General features: G+C 41.6%; 1 protein-coding gene across 1 annotated transcript in view; it reads left to right on the plus strand.

Moving 5' to 3' along the window:
• Positions 1–12,327: 12,327 nt before the first annotated feature.
• TAOK1 (TAO kinase 1) overlaps positions 12,328–22,616 on the plus strand; it is a 110,292-nt gene continuing 100,003 nt past the window's right edge. Inside the window, exon 1 of the mRNA XM_019981136.2 lies at positions 12,328–13,005. The gene's annotated coding sequence lies outside the window, so the exon portion shown is untranslated. The remainder of the gene's footprint in view (positions 13,006–22,616) is intronic.

Consider the following 22,616-nt stretch of genomic DNA (forward strand, 5'->3'; position numbering starts at 1 on the left):
TCCTCAGAAAGTGAGGGAGTGCACAGGGAGCTTTATTCAGTGCTCTGTGGTGACCTAAATGGGAAGGAAATCCAAAAAAGAGGGGATGTATGTATACAGATAGCTGATTCACTTAGTTGTACAGCAGAAAATAACACAACATTGTAAAGCAACTATATTCTGATAAAAATATTTTTAAATAATAAAAATAAAAGACAATTAACATTTTTTACAAAAGCGAGGGAACAGCAGGAGATGCCTATACCTGAGTAAAATTTACCCAGGAAGTGAATGCAATTTGTGTTGGGGCTGAATTCCTGGTGACACAGCCATATGGCTTTTGCTGACTGCTATCCTCCAGACAGTATATTCCTTTTGCAGAGTGGCTAACGTGTACATACCATGGTGCTTTCCTCATGGTCACCTTTACCCCTTCCCCCAGCATCAGCTGGTACTCTTAAATGAGGGTGCTCCTACCTGTCCTTCCAGCCTGAATTCCTACCCAAGATGAAGGGTCTGGATCTTTTCCCCAAGCCACTTCCCCACATCTCTGATTTCCTCCCGAGAGTAGGAGGCTCCAGGGGACCACAGCTGACTCTGCCAGGCACAGAGGGTTGAGTCATCCCGCAGGCGTCAGAGCTGTTAGCAAAAGCTCTGCTGATCTGTATGCAGCTCCAACTCCCTCTCCGGTTCAGGGTTTTGGAGCCGTCTTGTTCAAAAGTAAAGAACGGAACACAGATGGCTGGTAACAGGATCCCACAGGAGCCTCCTCTCCCACTGAGCCCATCCTGCTAATCCTTTTATAGGAGAAGAGAAAATAAATGGTGAATGAAGAAAGAAAAAAAAAAAAAGGAGTGTCAGTTTTGCTCTGTTCTTTGGGTTTTGGTGGAAGGCCTCTGAGAACAACCTCCTGCTCCTCATTACATTTCCCAAACATTTCCCCTTCCTGGTCCTCGTTTCTTCTCCTCCGCTTCTTTCCCCTCCCAGTTCTCTATTCTCTGTAGCATCTTTGAATTTGATGGAGTATTTTGCTGAATGTCTGCTATTTAACCAGGCAATTGTAATCCATACAAACAAAAGAAAATCAAATGCACTAGAAGTGCATGTATCAGGTTTATCTCTTGGCAGTTTCTTTAGTTTCTCCTCTTCTACTGAAGCAGCATAATGCATTATAAAGAGTACGGGCTTTGGAGCCAGAAAGAAGTGGGTTCTAAGCCCTGTCCCAGGAAATATATAAATATGTTAAAAAAAATCTGCTCTGTCACTTACTAGCTGGGTCATTTTGAGCAATTTACCTAACCTCTCTGAGCTCCAGATATGGCATTGGAATATGTATATCAGTTCACTTCATTCGCTCAGTCATGTCTGACTCTTTGCAACCCCACAGACTGCAGCACGCCAAGCTTCCCTGTTTATCACAAACTCCCAGAACTTGCTCAAACTCGTGTCCATCGAGTCGGTGATGCCATCCAACCATCTCATCCTCTGTCATCCCGTTCTCCTCCTGCCTTTTATATGTGTATAATAGTATCTATGTTGTCAGTTGAGTCATAGATTAAATTAGATAGAGGTAAAATACAGTACCCAGGGACGGTCCTGGTGATCCAGGGGTGAATAATCCACCTTGCGGTGCAGGAGACACGGGTTTGATCCTTGGTCAGGGAACTAAGATTCGATATGCTGTGGACCTACTACGCCCACACACCACACTTAGAGAGCCCACGTGCCACAACCAGACAGTCTCTGTGCTGCAACAAATGATCTTGCATGATGCAAGGAAGATCCCTTATGCAACAACTATGCAGCCAATTAAATTAATTAATTTAAAAAGCGTAGTATCTGGAACATCATAGATATATGCCCAGTAAATATTACTTTCTCTTTCTTCTCATCTCCTGTTGCAATAAATACCAGGCCCCTGATTTTCAAGTATCTGAAATTTTTTTTTTCCATTTTTTTTCTTCCATTGAGAAAGTTAGCATCCATGATCAGGTGCTACTGATGCAACTAAAGAAAGAAAGGCGAATGGGAAGTGTGTGTGAGTGTTTTTGCAAGACCAGAAGACCAGGACTTTGTAAAAACTAGCGTGCGAATATGATAAGGTTGCTTTCCCTCAGTTTAGAGATTCTTGGCCAAGACTGCTGGTTCCTCATGTTGCTGCTGTAGCATGGTTGATACTAATTTATTTTCCTTGGAAGATAAGATGCTAGGTTGCTGATTAGGTAAGTTATTACCTGTCTCTACGCTTCTCTGGAACAAAGGATCACTGCTCCTCTTCGGTTCAGGAAAGGAGGAGGATTGGTTGAACTCTGTGTAAATTCCAGGAGGAAAGTTAAGTATGGTTTGGTATTATCCTTGGCACTAAGAATACCGGAAGTGTTTGTACAGTCAGGTCAAATGCCACTGTTCAATTTATGTGATTATCAAAGACTCAGCTGACACAGGGCTGTGGTTTGACATGGTTCCTTTGTTCCAGATAACAAACATGTGTGATGTCAGTTGTATTAATGTGCCGTGCTCTAGGGAAGCAAGAAGGAGGCTGATGACGGGGCCAGGATACTGTACCTCATTCTCTCTGACAACACGTTTTTCCTGTCTCTCTTTGTAACTGGTAATTAGGTTCTCAGCTGAGCTGCCAGGAATCTTGACAAGTTTCACAGGCAATCACCATTAGACAATTTACAACTGTAGGCTTTTCATAACTGGCATAGTCCCTCCCCAGGAAGCAAAGTTTCTCAATCCTAATCTCCTCCTATCATTCCAAGAGTCTGATCTGAGTGGAAGGCTAGCTCAGTGCATTATCCAATTCCAAAGCAGACTATTGCTTCCAGTGGAGGTGATGGGCAAACCTCTGTATTCACGTATGCCCTCAATAATAAGGGGATATGGTTGGGTAATAGAGTGGAAGTTTTCCAAGCCAGAGGTGGCATGCGCCTATGAGAATTTAACAGAGCCTATCAAAAAGAGAAAAAAATTAGTTAATAAAGTGGCTTTTTCTTTTGTTCTTAGAAAGCTCAACCCCTGTACATTCAAAAAATTGAAAGCAAGGACTCAGATATTTGTGCATCATGTTCATAGCAGCGTTATTCCCACTAGCCAAAAGCTGGAAACAACCCAAATGTCCATCGACAGATGAATGCCCAAATGAAATGTGATACCTACATCATACATGGAATATTATTTAGCCTTCAAAAGGAATGAAATTCTTTTTTTCAGCCACCTATGAGGTTTTTGGGATCTTAGTTCCCTGACCAGGGATAGAACCCATGTCTCCTGCACTGACAGGTGGATTCTTTACCACTGAGCCACCAGGGAAGCCCTGAATTGCCTATTTTTAAATGGTTAAAGTGGTAAATTTTTAAATGTATATTTTACCACAATCCTTTTGGATTAGGGAACTTAGGTAGTGGATAAAAAGAAATCAGTTCTTGGGGAGTTCCCTGGTGGTCTAGTGGTTAGGATTCTGGACTTTCACTGCATAGACTGGATTCAAATCACTAACTGGGGAGCAGAGGTTCCACAAGCTGTGCCAAAATAAAACAAAACCAAAAAAAAACACACCAAAAACTCAGTTCTTCCCAGAAACTCCTCAGATGAGCTTGAATACTTACCTTGATCGCAGCATTGGCTGGACTGTACCACCAAGACTACGATGCTGCTCATCTCTTGCTTTTTGCATCCATCCTTTCTCTTTCTCTTGCTGGGAACGAGCCTGTCCTCTAATCATAGTCTATGTGGTTCCTGTGACATTGCCTCTACTCTGCACTCCAGGGATGGAGCAGGTTTACCAGGCCTAAACCCCCAGTGTGTGCAGCGTATGACACTCCCTTGGCTCTGGGTCAGGGATGGGCACACGATCCAATTAGAGCCAATGAAAGGCAAGAAGATTTTCTCTGGCATTTGGGGGAAAGAAATTCTCTTCTTTTTTCCCCCCAAATTGGATGACAATAATGATAACAAGAATAATGAAAATAAGTTATTGTATTAATAACTTAATGATTATTAATTAATAATAATTTGTTAATAAGATAAGCACTTATTGAGTGCTTATCCTATGCCAGGGAGAGTTCTGAACACAAGTTATCTTCTTTAGCCCTCATGATAACTCTACTCAGTAGGGGACTTCCCTGGTGCTCCAAAGGCTAAGACTCCCAATGCAGGAGGCCTGGGTTCGATCCTTGATCAGGGAACTAGATCCCATATGCTGCAACAAAGATTGAACATCTTATGTGCCACAACTAAGACCCAATACAGTCAAATAAATAAATAAAAAGAAATATAAAAAGAAAAGAAAAATGCCAATTATATATATATATGTATGTATGTATGTATTTTGAACTATATTGGATAGGTACAATTATCATTCCCTTTTTACAAATGATAGAAATGAGGCACAGAGTGTTTCAATCAACCTTTGAAAGCTCTCATAGCCAGCATGTGGTGAGGCCCGATGTCAAACCAGCTTTCACTCTGAACCACTACACTCTGTTGCCTCGAAAGGATGTAAGAACTGGAATTGCTGATGCCTCTTTCTGTGAAGCTTCAGACCACACGCAGCATGGGAGGAGTACTAGAGATGAAACCAGAGTATTTAGCCTGGAACCAACTCTGCCTGAAGCCAGCCTGTGGACTTCTTAACATGTGTGAGCCAAAATATTCCCCCTTTTTTTTTTTTCTTAAACTACTTTGGGTCCTGTTTCTATGTCAGCCAAAGGACTTTGGATTGTTTATTTGTTGACTTTTCCCATTAGGCTGTGACTTGAGAATAGGAATGGTATTCATCTCTATATTCATAGAGCCTAGCATAATTCACATAACTGACATTCAGTAATGATTGCTGTCTCTCAATGCATCATTCCATAAACACTTATTGTGGTTTATGTGTAAACTGGGTTAGATGTGGGAGACAGAAATAAAATGTGTGAATGAAAGTTGTTATCCTGGAGTATATGGAAGAATACCAACTATAAAGATTAATGTGATAGAGAACTCTAGGGATGCACATGTGTGCTAGAGTTTGAGGAAGTTGCAGTCATCTTGATAATATGTACCTGGATGCTGGGCAGGGCATTTTCTGGGTTCCTGCAGATGCCAGATACTTTCAGGACTGTCTAATGTCCTGAGAATGTCTGGAAGGCACCTGCCTCCCAAACTGATGTACAAACCAGATTTACAGCTGGCGCTGTCATATGAACCGTGCGTTTTCCGCTGTGCTTCCCTGTGTTGCTTGACTTTCAAAAGCACGTTCTGTAAAATAAGCGTGTCCTGCCCAATTCCCATCATTATGGTGACAATCAGAAGAGGTAATAGATAAGAACATTCTACAATGTAACGTTCCAGATGACTGTTGCTTTCTTTTACCTGGCCACAGCGAACACTTACATACTGTACTCTAAGAAGCATCCCCACAAAACCGTGTCGTTTGGCCTCGCCAGCAGTTCTATTCTTCTTGTAGTGAACATCTGTTGTTTTCGTCTGTCCAGAATTTCTCCCTCATCTTCTGGCAAAAAGTACCCTACATTCTTTTAAGGATATTTCCTCTCCATCACTCCATGTAATTTTGTGGAGCTGTTACTCTGAGCCTCTTGCCACAGGGTGAACACACAGTCCCAGCTAGGGCCATCAGAATGTCTCACCCCTTGGAGAAGAGACTAGCCCACCGAGCAACATATGACACAGCGTCCAAGCTGGGCTACTCAGCGATGCTCCTTTGGATTTTTTTAAAAGATTTATTTATTTGTTCATTTATTTATATTTGGCTGCACTGGGTCCTCATTGCTGCATGAGGGCTTTCTTTAGTTGTGGTGAGCACAGGCTACTCTTCGTTGTAGCGCATAGGCTTCTGGCAGTGGCTTCTCTTGTTGCGAAGCACACACAGGTTCTAGGTGTGTGGGCTCAGTAGTTGTGGCATGGTGCACTGGCTCAATTGCTCCAAGGCATGTGGAATCTTCCTAGACAAGGGATCGAACTCATGTTCCCTGACATTGGCAGGCAGATTCTTATCCACTAGATCACCAGGGAAGCCCTCCTTTGGCTTTTATTACTGTTAAGTGAGAGGGAGAATCTTTCCTTTACCTTTAGGGTCACTAAACTGGGATGATGTCAATCTGGACTTATGTGGTCATTCCTTTCACTGCCCTCTGCTCCCTTGCCCCATCCCTCTGCCACATGAATCAACTACAAAGATGGAAGTTCATCTAATATGATCTATGTGAAGCCTGCTTACATGTCTCCTGGAAACACTATCTATGGTCCATATGCCCTAAATTCTGATCTGCTCATTCTCACAAAGTCCCAAATGACTTCAATTTCGTACATTTACAATATTGTAACATTTTTGTGTTGAGAACATTTGTGAAGAGGAGAAATAAAGGATGAGTTTCATGATAACCATTTGTATGGTACCATTTGATCACTTGGACTTCCCTGGTGGCTCAGACAGTAAAGCATCTGTCTACAATGCGGGAGACCTGGGTTCGGTCCCTGGGTTGGGAAGATCTGCTGGAGAAGGAAATGGCAATCCACTCCAGTAATATTGCCTGGAAAATGCCATGGACAGAGGAGCCTGGTAGGCTACAGTCCATGGGGTCGCAAAGAGTCGGACATGACTGAGCGACTTCACTCGCTCACTTCACTTATTTGATCACTAGACTAGACGTCTAGTGTTTTTGGGCAACAGGTGAGAAAGAGCAGGTTATGCAAGAAAGACCACATAGCATGCGAGCTTAAGTGGTTGTATAAACCTCGATTTTGGAACAGGAACTCCTGTTACTAGTGATCACAATACCGTGTCATGTCAGCAAGGGAAGTATCTGGTTAAAACTGACTAGAAAACTCCTTGATGGACTTCCCTGGTGGTCCAGTGGCTAAGACTCCACTCTCCCAATGCAGGGGGCCTGGGTTCAATCCTTGGTTGGGGAACTAGATCTCACAGTCTGCAACTAAAGATCCCATGTCCTGCAACCAAGACTCAGTGTAGCCAAACTAAAGAGAAGAAAGAAAGAAAGAAGTCTCCTTGATTCATTTCCTGTGTATAGACAGTATTAACGGCAGTATTTAGTGCTGGGGTATACTAAACTAGATGATAGCAGTGGGAAGCACCTGGATCCTCTAGTTGCATTCCCCCCTCCCCAATACAACACAAACGAATTTATAACAAAAATCCAATCTATAGACAAAAATAGCCAAGCATTTGGAAGCTGGGTATGGCGTGTGGAGAGGAGGAAAGGAGAGACAAAAAGGGGCAGACATCTGACAAAATTCTTTAAATTCCTGAGGCACTGGACTTTTCAGTTACAGGGTTTAATGCATTTCCTCCCCCTCACCCCCTCCAAGCTGATTTGAATTGTCACTTTCAACCAAAGTCTTCTTGCTAGTATTGTACTACTGCCCAGCAAAGAGAAGGCTCAGAGGAAGCCCAAAGATAATCTTAGGCCAATAAAATGTCAACTTATTTGATATTTTGATTGCCAGCTGTTTGTTTCATATCTTATGTAGCACAACTCCCGTAGGACTTTGTGTTTTTGTTTTTAATCCTGGCAGATGTCAGCCAAAGACGAGGGCATGACAAAATCACCAGTTGATCCAGAAGTGCATTCCAAAAACCTCTCAGTCCGCAACCATGCAGCCCAACCCTTGCCACATTCACGGATGTCCCAGACAATTGTGATGTACTGATCACGGGCGCCTGCCAGACAGTAGCATCAGAGAAGTGTGATGAATATTTACCTCCTGACACACACACACACACACACACACATCTACCATTTGAAAACATTTCCCATGGGTTAGGCACTTTACATGTTACGTTAGTATTATTTTTTTTAATAATTTTTAAAATTTATATATTTTTGGCTGTCCTGGGTCTTTGTTGCTGCACAGGTTTTTCTCTGGTTGGAGTGAGCGGGGGCTACTTGTCATTGCATTGCACAGGATTCTTATTGCAGTGGCTTGTTTTGTTGCATAGCACGGGCTCAAGGGCACCCAGCTTCAGTAGTTGTGGCACAACTCCCTGGCTCTAGAGTATAGGCTCAATAGTTGTGGCACATGGGCTTGGTGGCTCTAAGGCATGTGGGATTTTCCTGGATCAGGGATTGAACTCAAGTCTACTGTTTTGGTGGGTGGATTCCTTACCATTGAGCCACCAGGGAAGCCCCATGTTACCTTATTTAAATCCTCACACAACCCTGTGAGGGGGGTAATGTCAACCCCGTTTTATAGAAAAGGAAAGCAAAACTCAGCCTGGTTATGAAGTCAGCACAAAGTAACATACTCACCGACAGGAGTAAGAGGGGGAGACGGAACTCCACAGTCAATTTTTTTTTTGTTAGACACTTTAATTTTCTTCGTTAATATACACGCATTGTTTTTGGTTGTTAAAAATAATTTTATTTTACATTTTTAGTTATATTAATATATACGGTTTATTGGCAACATTGATTATAACATATTGTATCAAGTGCACCACATGGAACATTTAACAAGATAGACAATATCCTAATTATATTCTCACAATACAATGAAAAGGATTCAACTCAAGCCAGGGCCTGTAAGAAATTATTTGCACATCATGTACATCTGATAAAGGACCTCTACAGTCCATGTTTTTCACTCTGGCCGTACTGCCTTCACATCCACTGCCTGATATCTTCAGGGCTGGCTTTCTTTAAGACTCCGGTGCAGCTGCTTTAATTTATTCATGGCTTCTGCTACAGATGCGTATCTGATAGATACCCGAGACTGAAAGTTTTCTAGGGCAGGACTTTCTTGAACTAAATTGTATTCTACCATCCTTAGGGACCTTGGCCCAGCGTTTATTTCTGTGTGTTAAAATGGGACAATCTGGGACTTCCCTGGTGGTCCAGTGGCTGAGACTCTACAACCCCAGTACAGGGGGACCTCAAGTACCTCAAGTGAGAAACAGGTATGAACCATCACAGCAGAGGCCATGGGGAAGAGGAACCAGGCCAATTCAAGAACTGTTCAGGAGTTAAATCCACAGAAAGCACAGTCCCTGCAACCATTCTAAGCACTGACTACCACTGATGAGTGTAAATTTCTTTTCTTTCTTGGATAAATTCTAAGAATTGAATAGCTTATATGTTTTACAGTATCTACTAAAAATACCTTCATGTTGAACAAATCTGACTTTGGGATATGCCCCTGTAGGTGTGTGTGTGTGTGTGTGAAATTTGAAGAATTTGAGGAAAGAGGCCTATTAGCACAAGATCATAGGCACAGATCTTGGATAATAATAATAATATTAAGACAGCCAGAGTCTCTTAAGATGCCCTATGTGTTGAGGAAACAGAGTGGGGTGTGGGGGAGCTGTAATTTAGACAGAGGTAAGTGTGAGAACAAGGTCATGGCTGATACAAAATACTATAAAAACACTCCCTATACAACAACAAACCTTTATTAGTCTTAAAAAATTTTTTTTAGGCTATGCCATAGGTCATGCAGGATCTTAGCTCCCCAACCAGGCACAGTCATATCCACTGGACTGCCAGGAAAGTTCCCAACATCAAACCTTTAGATTTCACTCCCAGTTTACAAGAAAAATAGTGATTGAAGCAAATGTGAAACGACATCATAAGGATGCAACTGGCCAAGTCCAGAATGTGGAAAGTTCTTAAGATATATAATCTGGTTTCTTCAACAAATAATCTGTGTATGAAAAAGGAAGAAAAAAGGAAAGGAGAAGAAAAAAAGGAAGGGAAAATGTTATACATGAAAAGAAACTTGAGAGACATATTTATCAATCAAGTGCAAAGTGCAGATCCCGATTCAGATAAATGGGGTATGAAATAATATTTTGGAAACTACTGGGGAAAAAACTGAACATGAGTTGTGTATTAAATCATATTAAGGACATATTTTAAAGGTGTGATAAAGAAATCATGGTTATGTTAAAAGTATTTATTAGAGATACATATTCAGTTCAGTTGCTCAGTTGTGTCCGACTCTCTGTGACCCCATGGACTGCAGCATGCTAGGCTTCCCTGTCCATCACCAACTCCCAGAGCCTGCTCAAACTCATGTCCTTTGAGTGAGTGATGCCATCCAGCCATCTCCTCCTCTGTCATCCCCTTTTCCTCCCGCCTTCAATCTTTCCCAGCACCAGGGTCTTTTCCAATGAGTTCGTTCTTCTCATCAGGTGCCCAAAGTATTAGAAGTTCAGCTTTGTCACCAGTCCTTCCAATGAATATTCAGGACTGATTTCCTTTAGGATTGACCGGTTTGATCTCCTTGCAGTCCAAGGGACTCTCAAGAGTCTTCTCCAACACCACAGTTCAAAAGCATCAATTCTTTGGCACTCAGATACCAGAGATATCAGAAATCAGAGATACATATTAAAGTAAATATTTACAGGTGAAATGTTATCATGGTTTGTTGGAGATTTACTTAAAAGTGCGTGAGGGTGGACTTCCCTGGTGGTACTGGATAAGAATCGGCCTGCCAATGCAGGGGACAGGAGTTCCATCCCTGGTCCAGGAAGATTCACGTGCCACAGAGTAACTGAGTCCATGCGCCACAACTATTGAGCCCGCATGCTACAACTACTGAAACCTGTGCCCCTAGAGCCTGAGCTCTGCAACAAGAGAGACACCACTGCAATGAGAAGCCCATGCACAAGAAGAGTAGCCCCTGCTCACCTCAACTAGAGAAAGCCTGTATGCAGCAAGGAAAACCCAGCACAGGCAAACAAACAAACCCCCATGGGGTGAGGGAAAAGGTTGTGGGAGAATAGGTGAAACAAGAATGATGAAGTGTGATAACCAGTGAAGTTGGGATAACGGTCATGAGGTTTACTATTCTGACTCCTTTTTTGTTTGTTTGAAATTTTCTATAAAAAATTAAGAACAAATACTACAGGAAAGCATGAATCTCTTTCCATTCCCAAATGTATAAAGTAACCAGAAGAGAACATTCTTGCTGTAACACTCTCAGAAAATGGGATCAGGATTGGACGGGCATTATTTAAGGAGTATGTGGCGGGAGAGGGGCTCCAGGGACAGGACGGTACAAGAAAAACTGTTTCTGAGCAGAGCTGAAAAAGCCATAGAGGAACACAAATTTCAAGATGAAAGGAGTATCAACTATGCCAACTATTGTAGATGTCAAGAAGGAAAGGATTAAAATGAATACTCCACTAGATATAACTAGGAAGTCACTCTTGACCTTGGCAGGATCAGTTTTCATTTTCAGTGGAGGTGGGATGATACACAACTTTTCCAAGAACTTGTCTATGAAGGAGAGGTACGGTGAAGTTTGTAATCTCTCCTTCAACTTCAAAGAAGAAGTTAGGGCATTTTTTGGTTTTTCATGCTGAGGGGAAGTTGCCCCTTTAAGAATGATTGATGACATAGATGAAAAGAGTAATGACCGACTGATTTGCAAAGCAAGGACTCTTACTAGGAGAGGGAACATTGAGAACAAATTATACATACATTCCGCTGAAGCAGAGAACTAGTTTTTTTCTGATCACAGCCAACGTACTTGCCTAGTTTATTTTAACTTCCAATTATTGTTCTGGTGTACATATTCACTCACAAGTCCCACACGACACATCTATTTATCTCAGTTTTATACACTGAAGAAAAAAGATTTTTTTATGACTGCACTTTAGGCATACCTTTTGGTTCTTGAATAAAATTGCTCTCTTTGTGGCCCACTGAAGAGGTTTTCCCCTTTAAAAGGTTTTCATTACAAAAAATGAGAAGCACTACCTCTTCTCTTAGAACTCTTCAGTTTGTTTACTGCTCTTATTACTCAGCCTACTCACTCCACAAAAACTTTTCAAGAATTTGTCCTTTTTCTACCATCGCTAACATATAAGATGGTGTAGATCTGTATTTCTCTTATTACCGTTCCAAAAATTACTATAAACTTTTCGAATCTGAAAAACTCAATTATATACTGATTACGCTGACCAGCTTATCTCTGAATTCCAAGGAGGGATTGAAGTAAAGTGTGTAAGAAGGGGATTATTCAACACGTCAGGGAAAACTTCATTCTCAGGGTTATGGGTGGGGGGTGCAGATACTTTGGGAATGGGAAAAGCAGAGGCGGAGGAGAGCAGATAAGCTCTTCTTTCTTAGGTTTCAGGGTGAAATAAATGCACCTGACGCCCGCGTGGCAGAAGAGCTCCGCCAGCTGAGCGAGCCGGGGCTGGACAGAGACTGTAAACTCCGGGACACTCGTGAGACTCCGCCCAGTGTTAGCACTCGCGCGTTCCCGTGAGGGCGTGCACGCGTACGCAGTCTTGTCTCGCGCAGGGTCGAGCCTGTCAGGCGGGAAATCTCGCGAGATCGGAGACTGGGATGACTGTCGGGAGGAGGGGAGTGGTGTCGGGGAAGGGGGGGAATCTGGGCAGCGGCCGGGCTCTGTGGCTTCAGGGCTCGGAGAGAGAGAGGGAGGGTGGCAAAGAGAGTGAGTCGGTACCTCCGCCTGCCTAAGGAGAGAGAAGGGGTCCCGCTTGCCTGCGCCCTTCGCGGGCCGAGAGCGCGAGGCACCCGCAACCTCTGAGGCCTCCGGCCCCTGGGGACCCCGCCCCGCCGCCGGCCGGCCGGCCCGGGGCCTCTCTTCCCTTTGTGAGCGCCCCCTTCCCAGGGGTGGTGGTGGTGGCGGAGGGCTGTGCGTGGGCCCGCCCGCCGAGGGGCCGCGGCGGGGGACCGAGAGGGCCTCGGCTGTGTGAGGACAGGAGGCGGCCGAGGCCCGGGCCGGTTCCCCCGAGGCGGCGGCGGCGGCGGCGGCGGCTCCCGGCACTTCCCCGCGCCATCTTAGCTGAGCCCAAGCGCTGAGGGCGCCTCCTCGACCCCGGTCGTCCCCTCGCCCCCCCCCCCCCCCCCCCGCCCCTTGTCGCAGAGCTTGGGCTGGGCGGCTTGCTGGGGCTCCGGGGGGGGGGGGGCGGCGGTCTGTCGCCAGGCCCCCTCCTCCTCACTCCTCGCCCTCCAGCATAGCGGCTCCCTCGGCGCTGCAGGGGGCTGCGCCTGCCTACTCCGCCCCAGACCTGTCGGCGAAAGGGTAAGGGCACCTCTGCTTTGGGAAAGGGAGACATGGAGGGGGCGGGGAAATTCGGCCCACTCTGGCCGCTGCGCGGAAGCTGGGATGTGGGGGTGGGGTGGGGGAGGGAGACAAGGAGGGTCTGTGATTCTGTGGGTGGGGTGAGGAAGCTGGTGAGCTAGGCGCCCTCCTGTTTTGAGGGGCAAGAGCAATTGCATTCCTCTTTCCTGAGGGTCACCGGAAGGGGTGGTGGAAGGGGATGTCTCGAGGAAGGTGTGGCCCTCCTAGGGAGACAGGGTTGATGTGCACCCCGACTTAAAGGCGCGAGGTCCCCTTCCCTTCTGATCCCTCTGCTCCTCCCTCTTCTCCTTTGTGGTGTCTGTGTATTCTTGAGAAGGGAGACTGCTCTGGGTAGTCTACTGGGTAGATTCCTCCCGCTCCCCAGGAAGTCTGTACCCCACTTCTGTAGGGGTGATGGAAGCGTTTCTTTCCCCCTACCCTTCCCCATCCTTTAGTCTGCTGCAGTGCTGCAGAAGTCCAAGGCAGTTTCTTCATACACAGGCCCGTGTATACACTGAAGGGAGGGGGAGCGGGAGAGGGAAGTAATGGCGATTCCCTTAGAAAGGTTACCCCTTTTCCTTTGGTTTTAAATCGATAACAGTACCGGTTTAATACTCTTCCTCTTGAGATCTGTCCGTGGGAAGTATATCTGTTCCTGTTGTTATTGCGGGGATATGGCCACTCAAGAGGGACCCTGCCATGTTAGGAACAGTTTTGATGGTCTCTCTTGCTCTCTCATTTGAACACTAGATTGACTTTGTGTGAGCATATTGGGTTTTCGTTAAGATTCAAGTAAAATAATTTTGTTTTCTCTGATTTCCCACTTTTTTTTCCCTCTTCCTATGACTTTTACTTGAAGAATTATTCAAGATTATTCTGTACAGACAGGATGTCTGATGGACATTGCTTCTCCCTGAGCTGTGAATTTTTAGGGTTAATACTATTTTGTATACATCGAAATGGAATTTTCCCAAAATGATTAGGCCACACACCTTTCTATTGCAAATGCTTTGTTTCTTAGTGTAAGGGAAAAATAAACGTTAATTTGCCTGATTATACTGTAATAGAATATTCTGTAGTCAAAAAGTCATTTTCCACTTTTGCTTCATGTCATATTTGTTTAAGACAAATCATCTTATCTGGTTTGCGGTAGTACTTATTGGTTTTGTTTAGTAGAATAGAAATAAATTGAAAAAAAATTACATTCTAGAAGTATGTTGCCAAGTTCTTCTTGTGACCAAAGAGTAGTCTTGAAGTCTGTAGTTGATACTTTTCTCTTTACTGATGGAGTGAGTTCAAAACGTTCCATACTTGAATATTCATATAATTAAATAACTGTTACACAGAGTGATGAAGATGACTAAATACAGAAATCATGTCTTGACATTTTACTAGCAAGTTGTATTTATTGTTTAAGCTTTACTTAGTGGCTGACTTGTTTTTAAATACTTCCCTGCCATCTACATTTTACATTGTTCATCAGAGCTCTTTTGGTGTTTGTTGCATTTTGAAACCCATTTTAAGACAAGGATTTAAAGATGTTAGAGGCAGTAGTAGTGTTAAGCATTAATTTAGTTTCTGTCTTATTTCATGATTTTAATATAGGAGGACACATTAATGGTATGTTAAGTCAGTTTTTATTATTTTTACTTGGCAAATCTACTTGCTTTCTTTATTCTCCTGATTTTTTATCTGAATTCATTTAAATTTAAACAGCACTTCTCATTTGAATCTTTATTTCATGGCACAATGCTGCATGTTGTGGTGGGCAGTTTTTCCCTGTATGGCAAACTGTGACGTAAAGTTTAATTCTCTGTATTATGGCTTGTTGTTGATAATTAATTCATATATATTAGCATGTGTAAACCCCAGCATACTGCTTATTAAAGAGTGTCTGTTTTGTCTTTAAAAGATGTAGAGAGAGGGGATTTGTCAATAAGGGCTATAAAACTTAAGGATGTAGACAGGATATAGGTAAACTACTTGCTATACATCAGAATGCTGGAACTAAGAAGTACTCTTTAGAAAAATTATAAAGAGACCCTTGTCAGTAGTTGGTAGGAATTCTGCTAAAAGTGGTAAAATTATGTTCATGACCAATTAGGTAAATTCATTATTGGGGGAAAAACTGAGGGTTATGGCAGCTGAGTTCTGATGCTGCTGTCAGAAAGAGAATACTGAGAACTGTTAGTCTGAGTTGGTTGATTGCAGATTAGTATGGTACCTCTTGTGTTTCTAAATAGTTCATCTACAAAATGGCAGTGGACATCACTTCCTGTTCTTTCACAACTGACTCTCTGAATTCCCTTTTAATGACTTAATTTTTGGCATTCTCGTATCTGATTTGCTAATTTTGTTATAATTCTCATGCTTTATAGATGGAAGAATTTGTTAGAATCAATTTAGTTTTAAAAGGTTTTATATAGAATTATCTTGACAGTAACTAAGTATCCTTCCAAATTAAAGGATATTTTCTCAAACATTTAAACTCTGAAAGGTTTTAAAGAAACATAACAATATACAGGACCAAAAGTATGAGTGAACTAAATAGAAAGTAGTTACTGTATTTTCTGTAATATATATATTGGGAGAACAGTAGATATGCAGTTAATTGACCATGTTAGTATACACCATGCTTTCTGCATATCAAAGTATAGGCATGATACTTGATCCCATGTTATGATGCCATCCCACTAGTATGAAAGAAACTATTTGCAAAATACTAGAAGAACCAAATACTCTTAACCATAAAAAGTGTAATTTAAGAATTTGCTAGTACTTGTAAATATGGAGCTGGAGGAGGGCACAGCATCCCATTCTAGTATTTTTGCCGGGAGAATTCCGTGGACAGAGGAGTCTGGTGGGTGACGGTCCATAGGGTCACAGAGAGTCTGACACGACTGAAATGACTTAGCATGCACGCAGTGGATATGAAATACTTAGTAAATCCAGAAGTTATCTAGAGGGCCAATTCTTGGCATTGAATTTACATTTGAGATTGATCTGTTATTCAGATTACCTGGAAATAAATTCTGTTTTTCTTTGACCACTTCAAATATTAAAAGCATTTTCTCTCTCCTGTGTATATCTTTTTGGTTATCAGTAGTCTGTTGTAACAATTGCACTCATACTATTAACTTTTTAGAAATTAGGAGCTTTTTTATATGTATTAGTTAAGGGCTGCTGTTCAGTTCCGGATTATATATGAATGAATCTCTTCTAAAGTTTCAATTCTGTAGTCAAAAATAAAAGTGAGATTGTTGTATCAGAGTGCCAATGTATGTTCATCCACCTTTAGGTTTCTGTACTTGTTCATGGCTGGATTATTTTTTTTATTGTTCAGGGTTTCAAATTTTAAAATGTGAGTGTAGGAGAAAGAAATGGCAACCCACTCCAGTATTCTTGCCTGGAAAAGTCCATGGACAGAGGAGCCTGGCGGGCTGCAGCCCATGGGGTTAGATGACTGAACATGCATGCATGAGGGTGGAGGGAGATGGGTTGGTAGCAATAAACTGGTAGAACTAAAAAATAAATAAATGTAAGTGTAAAAAACACAAATCCATTATATTGGATTAAAATTTTTAATTTTTAATGATAAAAATTAATATTTAGTATCATTAAAGTGTCTCATACCTTCTTAAAAAATCCACATGAATTTAAAAATTGTATGGAGGGACTAGAAACAGTTTCAATTGGGATGTTCTGTCAACATTTGGTAACAATTATTTCTATATCAGTCTCTTGTTTGTGCTAGAAGACTTTTTGTTCTGAAATAGAGTTTAAGGCTGCATCCTCTTACCTAGTGACAGAATTGAGTGGCCCATAAAAGGTGGAAAGGCTTTTCACAATATAAAGTACTTGGCATGTAAATAGAGTTAATGAAAGTACAGGTTACTAAATACTTTATATAATAAATATATAGCCTGTTAAAAATATCAATGACACTGGAATTGTTATGTAAACATAACTACATTTAATGTACCCTAACTTATCTTTGGAGAAGGCAATGGCGACCCACTCCAGTACTCTTGCCTGGAAAATCCCATAGATGGAGGAGCCTGGTAGGCTGCAGTCCATGGGGTCGCTAAGAGTCGGACACGACTGAGCGACTTCACTTTCACTTTTCACTTTCATGGATTGGAGAAGGAAATGGCAACCCACTCCAGTGTTCTTGCCTGGAGAATCCCAGGGAGGGCGGAGCCTGATGGGCTGCCGTCTATGGGGTCGTACAGAGTTGGACACGACTGAAGTGAATTAGCAGCAACTTATCTTTAAAGTTAAGAAGGGGATGATTTTTCCTTTTGATAAAGTTATTCAATATGATAGTGTTGTGCAGATTCAGAAATAAATGAATTACTTCATTTAAGGAGCACACATGCAAAGTTCAGTTTCTGAGAAAAGCTGCTGCTGCTGCTGCTAAGTAGCTTCAGTCATGTCTGACTCTGTGCAACCCCATAGACGGCAGCCCACCAGGCTCCCCTGTCCCTAGGATTCTCCAAGCAAGAACACTGGAGCGGGTTGCCATTTCCTTCTCCAATGCATGAAATTGAAAAATGAAAGTGAAGTCGCTCAGTCGTGTCTGACTCTTTGCGACCCCATGGACTGCAGCCTACCAGGCTCCTCCATCCATGGGATTTTCCAGGCAAGAGTACTGGAGTGGGTCGCCATTGCCTTCTCCTCTGAGAAAAGCATCAACAGATAATGGTATGGAGCACAATATTTGGATCTGTAGTCACCAATAATAAACTGGCGCTTCAGTTCAGTTCTGTTGCTCAGTTGTGTCTGACTCTTTGCGACCCCATGAATCGCAGCACTCCAGGCCTCCCTGTCCATCACCAACTCCCGGAGTTCACTCAGACTCACGTCCATCGAGTCAGTGATGCCATCCAACCATCTCATTCTCTGTCGTCCCCTTCTCCTCCTGCCCCCAATCCCTCCCAGCATCAGAGTCTTTGCCAATGAGTCAACTCTTCGCATGAGGTGGCCAAAGTACTGGAATTTCAGCTTTAGCATCATTCCTTCCAAAGAAATCCCAGGGCTGATCTTCAGAATGGACTGGTTGGATCTCCTTGCAGACCAAGGGACTCTCAAGAGTCTTCTCCAACACCACAGTTCAAAAGCATCAATTCTTCAGCACTCAGCTTTCTTCACAGTCCAACTCTCACATCCATACATGACCACTGGAAAAACCATAGCCTTGACTAGACGGACCTTTGTTGGCAAAGTAATGTCTCTGCTTTTCAATATGCTGTCTAAGTTGGTCACAACTTTCCTTCCAAGCGTTTAATGTATCTTAATTTCACCATTTATTAGCTGTGTGACTTCTTTATGTCACTTTTTAAGCCTCACTTTCCCTGGTGGCTCAGAGAAGGAAATGGCAACCCACTCCAGTATTCTTGCCTGGAAAATCACATAGACAGAGAGGCCTGGTGGGCTACAGTCCGTGGGGTCTCAAAGAGTCGGACACAGCTGAGTGACTAACAAACTTCCCTAGTGGCTCAGATGGTAAAGAATACGCCTGCAATGCAGGAGACCTGGGTTCAATCCCTGGGTTGAGAAGATCCCCTGGAGAAGGGAATGGCAACCCACTGTAGTATTCTTGCCTGGAGAATTCCATGGACAGAGGAGCATGGCAGGCTACAGTCCCTGGTTGCAAAGAGTCGTCTTGAGTGACTGAACACTTTTTCCTGGTCTATAAAATGAAAATAATGTCTACTTTATAAGGTTGTTAGGTTTAAATGGGATAATACTTGTTAAGTACTTAACATATTGCTTGATATGTAGTAAGCACTCAGTAAGATGTTGGCTTTCACATACTGGCCACTTAATAAATGTTTACAAATGAAGATAGGGAGTCTTAATTTTTAAGAATGAATTATATTCCATAATTTTTATTTGAAGTTAGATTTATACATTTGGACCTCTCTTTCTCTGTGTATGTGTATGTATATATATATGCATATAAAATATTTTTGAAAGAAATGGTTAGAATTTCTTTTTTAAAATAATATTTATTTATTTGGCTGACTGAGTCCTACTTACCATGTGGGATCTTCAATCTTCATTGCTGCATGGGGGATCTTTAGTTGCGGCATGTGGAATTTAGTTTCCTGACCAGGGATCAAACCCCAGTGCCCTCCATTGGGAGCTCAGAGTCTTAGCCACTGGACTGTCACAGAAGTCCCAGAAAAGGTTACACTTTCTAACCAAGGGTAGCTTGCAAACTTTTTGTACCTATAATGAACTACTATGTGGTTCTGTAAGAGATTTTCTTTTTCCTTTGCTGGATGTAAACCTGTCTTGAAGACAAAATTTCCTTTCCCTTTAGTTGTTGTTGGTGTTCAGTCACTGAGTTTGTGTCCAACTTTTTGCAGCCCCATGGACTGTAGCCCGCCAGGCTCCTCTGTCCTCCACCATCTCCCGGAGTTTGCTCAAATTCATGTCCATTGAGTCAGTGATGCTATTAATATCTAACCATCTCATCCTCTGCCACCCGCTTCTCCTTTTGCCTTGTTTCCCCCTGCATCAGGGTCTTTTACAATGAGTTGGCTCTTCGAATCAGGTGGCCAGAGTTTTGGAGTTTCAGCGTCATCAGCAGTCCTTCCAATGAATATTGAGGGTTGATTTTCTTTAGGATTGACTGGTTTGATCTTCTTGCAGTCCAAGGAGACTTCTAAGTCTCATACTTCTACTTCCTGGAACTCTTTTCAGTGTCCCTGGCTTTGAAGGAATTCAAAGTAGTCATGTTCTCCTAAGGCTTTTTCTAGGTATGTTTTGTAGGTATGTCCCACCTTGAACATGCTTTATATTCCACAGTATATTAATTCAGCAAATGTTAAGTGATGATCATGTGCCAATAAGACTTGGTCCCTGCCGTGGAGGAATTCTGTCTTTTCATTTTTTCCACTTAAATAGTTTTCTCAAACTAGATATTCAGAGGAAAGCAGGGACCTTCCCATGGTTGTCAGTTCCTCTAAACCAGTTCTTTTCAAATTTTAGGTTGTGACCCATTAGTGACTTGTCAATTCAATTTAGTGGATCACACCACCAGGTTTTTTTAATGAAAAATAATGAGGAAATGTCAGAGTGTGATGTGTAAGTAAAGGTGAGCGTTGTAATGGGAAACTTCTTTTGGCTTTATTTTTATGAGTTCTGGGTACACAGTTAAATTGTTTTGAAATTTCTTTTTGAACCCTCATATCTGAATATGCTTATTTTTTCTTTTTCTTTCAACAACTCTCCTTTCAGTCTCTCCTGATTCTAGTCTCTCATCTATTTGTTAGTTATGTTGCACATATTTACCTTTCCTAGGTCTTAAATCTTGTAGGGTACTGAAGACTTTGTCTAGTAAGTCCTGGGCAGGATGCCAGCAGTTTGGGGTATGATGATAACTTCTGAGGTTTTTATTTTGGGGTATATATTATCACATATCTAATGTCACATCTTACGTGAGGGCAGTTTCTCACGAATTGCAGAATTTATTAAAAAAAAAAAAACTTTATTTGGAGCATAATAAAATATATTTTTGAGGCATATGTAGATTTAAACTATTAGTTGTAACATGTAATTCAATAAAGTTTATTATTATTACTAAATGTATTGAGTATATTTGAAAAATTTCAGTGTACTTCTGTGCATTGTCTAAAGATACCCTTATGTTTTGATGTTTTTAATTGACTTAATGATAGTAGTTACAAGTCTCTATAGTTTGTATTTTGGACTGATTTCTTCCAATTTATTCCCATGAAAACTGAGAAAAGTTTCAGAAAAAAGTTGATGAACAGCATTATTAAACAAGGTCAAGGTTTTTTTCCTTTTTTACACTTGGGAATTTAGTGTCACTCAAAATTGGAAAAGCTTTGTCTCTTTGCCAAAAGCATCCGTAATCCTTGATTGTTTTAATAACTTATTAATGTGTAATTGTACTTGATAAGGAAACTTGAGTCTTCAACGTTGCACGAAAAACTCTGTATGGTATATATTATAATATTTAATATGTAGACTTTAAGTTAACTCTTGCTATGTAAATGATAGGTGATGACTGTGATGTTTTATAGAGACCATCACTTCGTAGGAGTACACTGTTTCAGTTAGTTGTTTCTTAAAATTCAAGGGTTCTGAGTCCTGGGGTGCAGTGTAGTGTGCTCACTTTCACATTCTTTACTTTATGTGATTGTTAGTGATGGTAATTTTTCCATTACCTGGAAAAGCACAAATAATTTAAACACAGAGTAATGAAAAGATCCTTTTATCTTTAATTTAGATACTGACAAAATCGTTTTGTGTATTATGTATGAAAGTTCAGTTCTGTGAAGTAATGCCATAAAACTTAAGGCTAAAAGGATTTTAAGAAGGAAAAGATGTGAAAAATTTCTACTTAGGAAAGAAATGCTCTGTAGTAGAAAAACTTGAATGCTAACTGTAGAAAGTATAGAATATGGATATTTGTTTATGTGATACTTTGAGCTCATTGTGGATATGCATGCAAATGTCAACTGGAGAAATCACTGTGTTCAAAAATAGCATGGTTTTAGGGGAAAACAACAATAGTGATACATGAATTTTGTTTTGTAATGTATATTAGGTACTTTGATAAGTATCTAATATATCTGATATATCTGACTAATGTATCTGATTCTTAGAAGAATAAGCTTTACAAAAGAGTTTGTTCCTGTAGTAAAAGAAGTTTTACTAAATCCCTAAATAATGGATTGTTACCAAATGAGTTTTTCTTTGGTTGAATACATAAGAAATAGATATTGTTTATTATTTAATCATCAAATCAATGATAAGGGTGGTGGGTTTTTAAATTTATTTTTTGTTTTGCTTTTGCATTTAGTATTAATAGTTTCAGTTCATTTCAGTCGCTCAGTGGTGTCCAGCTCTTTGCGACCCCATGGACTGCAGCACACCAGGCCTCCCTGTCCATCACCAACTCCCGTTTACCCAAACTCATTTCCATTGAGTCGGTGATGCCATCCAACCATCTCATCCTCTGTCATCCTCTTCTCCTCCCGCCTTCAATCTTTCCCAGCACCAGGGTCTTTTCCAGTGAGTCAGTTCTTCGCATCAGGGGGCCAGAGTATTGGAGTTTCAGCCTCAGCATTAGTCCTTCTGATTTCCTTCGGGATGGACTGGTTGGATCTCCTTGCAGTCCAAGGGATTCTCAAGAGTCTTCTCCAACACGAGAGTCCAAAAGCATCAATTCTTTGACGCTTTCTTTATAGTCCAACTCTCACATCCATACATGACTACTGGAAAGACCATAGCTTTGACTAGACGGACCTTTGTTGGCAAAAATAGTTTCAGTATCAGAAGGGAATTGGGTTTTGTGTCTTTAAGAAGGACGGAATGTGATTTTTTTTTTTTTTTTGCATTTTTTTTTTTTCAATCAACCAGAATGGACCCACGTTGGCAGTTAAATGTTTTGAAAACTTTAGATAGTAATCAAATTAAGAACTTTTCATTTTTATTTATCAGATTTGGAATGCAGATATTTTAATAATAAATCATTCTCTCAAAAATTTTCCTTCAATTGAATACTTAGGCTACTAACATTTTACAGTCTGTCT

This window comes from Bos indicus, chromosome 19 (genome assembly GCF_029378745.1).
Source record: "Bos indicus isolate NIAB-ARS_2022 breed Sahiwal x Tharparkar chromosome 19, NIAB-ARS_B.indTharparkar_mat_pri_1.0, whole genome shotgun sequence".
In the NCBI taxonomy this organism is placed as follows: domain Eukaryota; kingdom Metazoa; phylum Chordata; class Mammalia; order Artiodactyla; family Bovidae; genus Bos; species Bos indicus.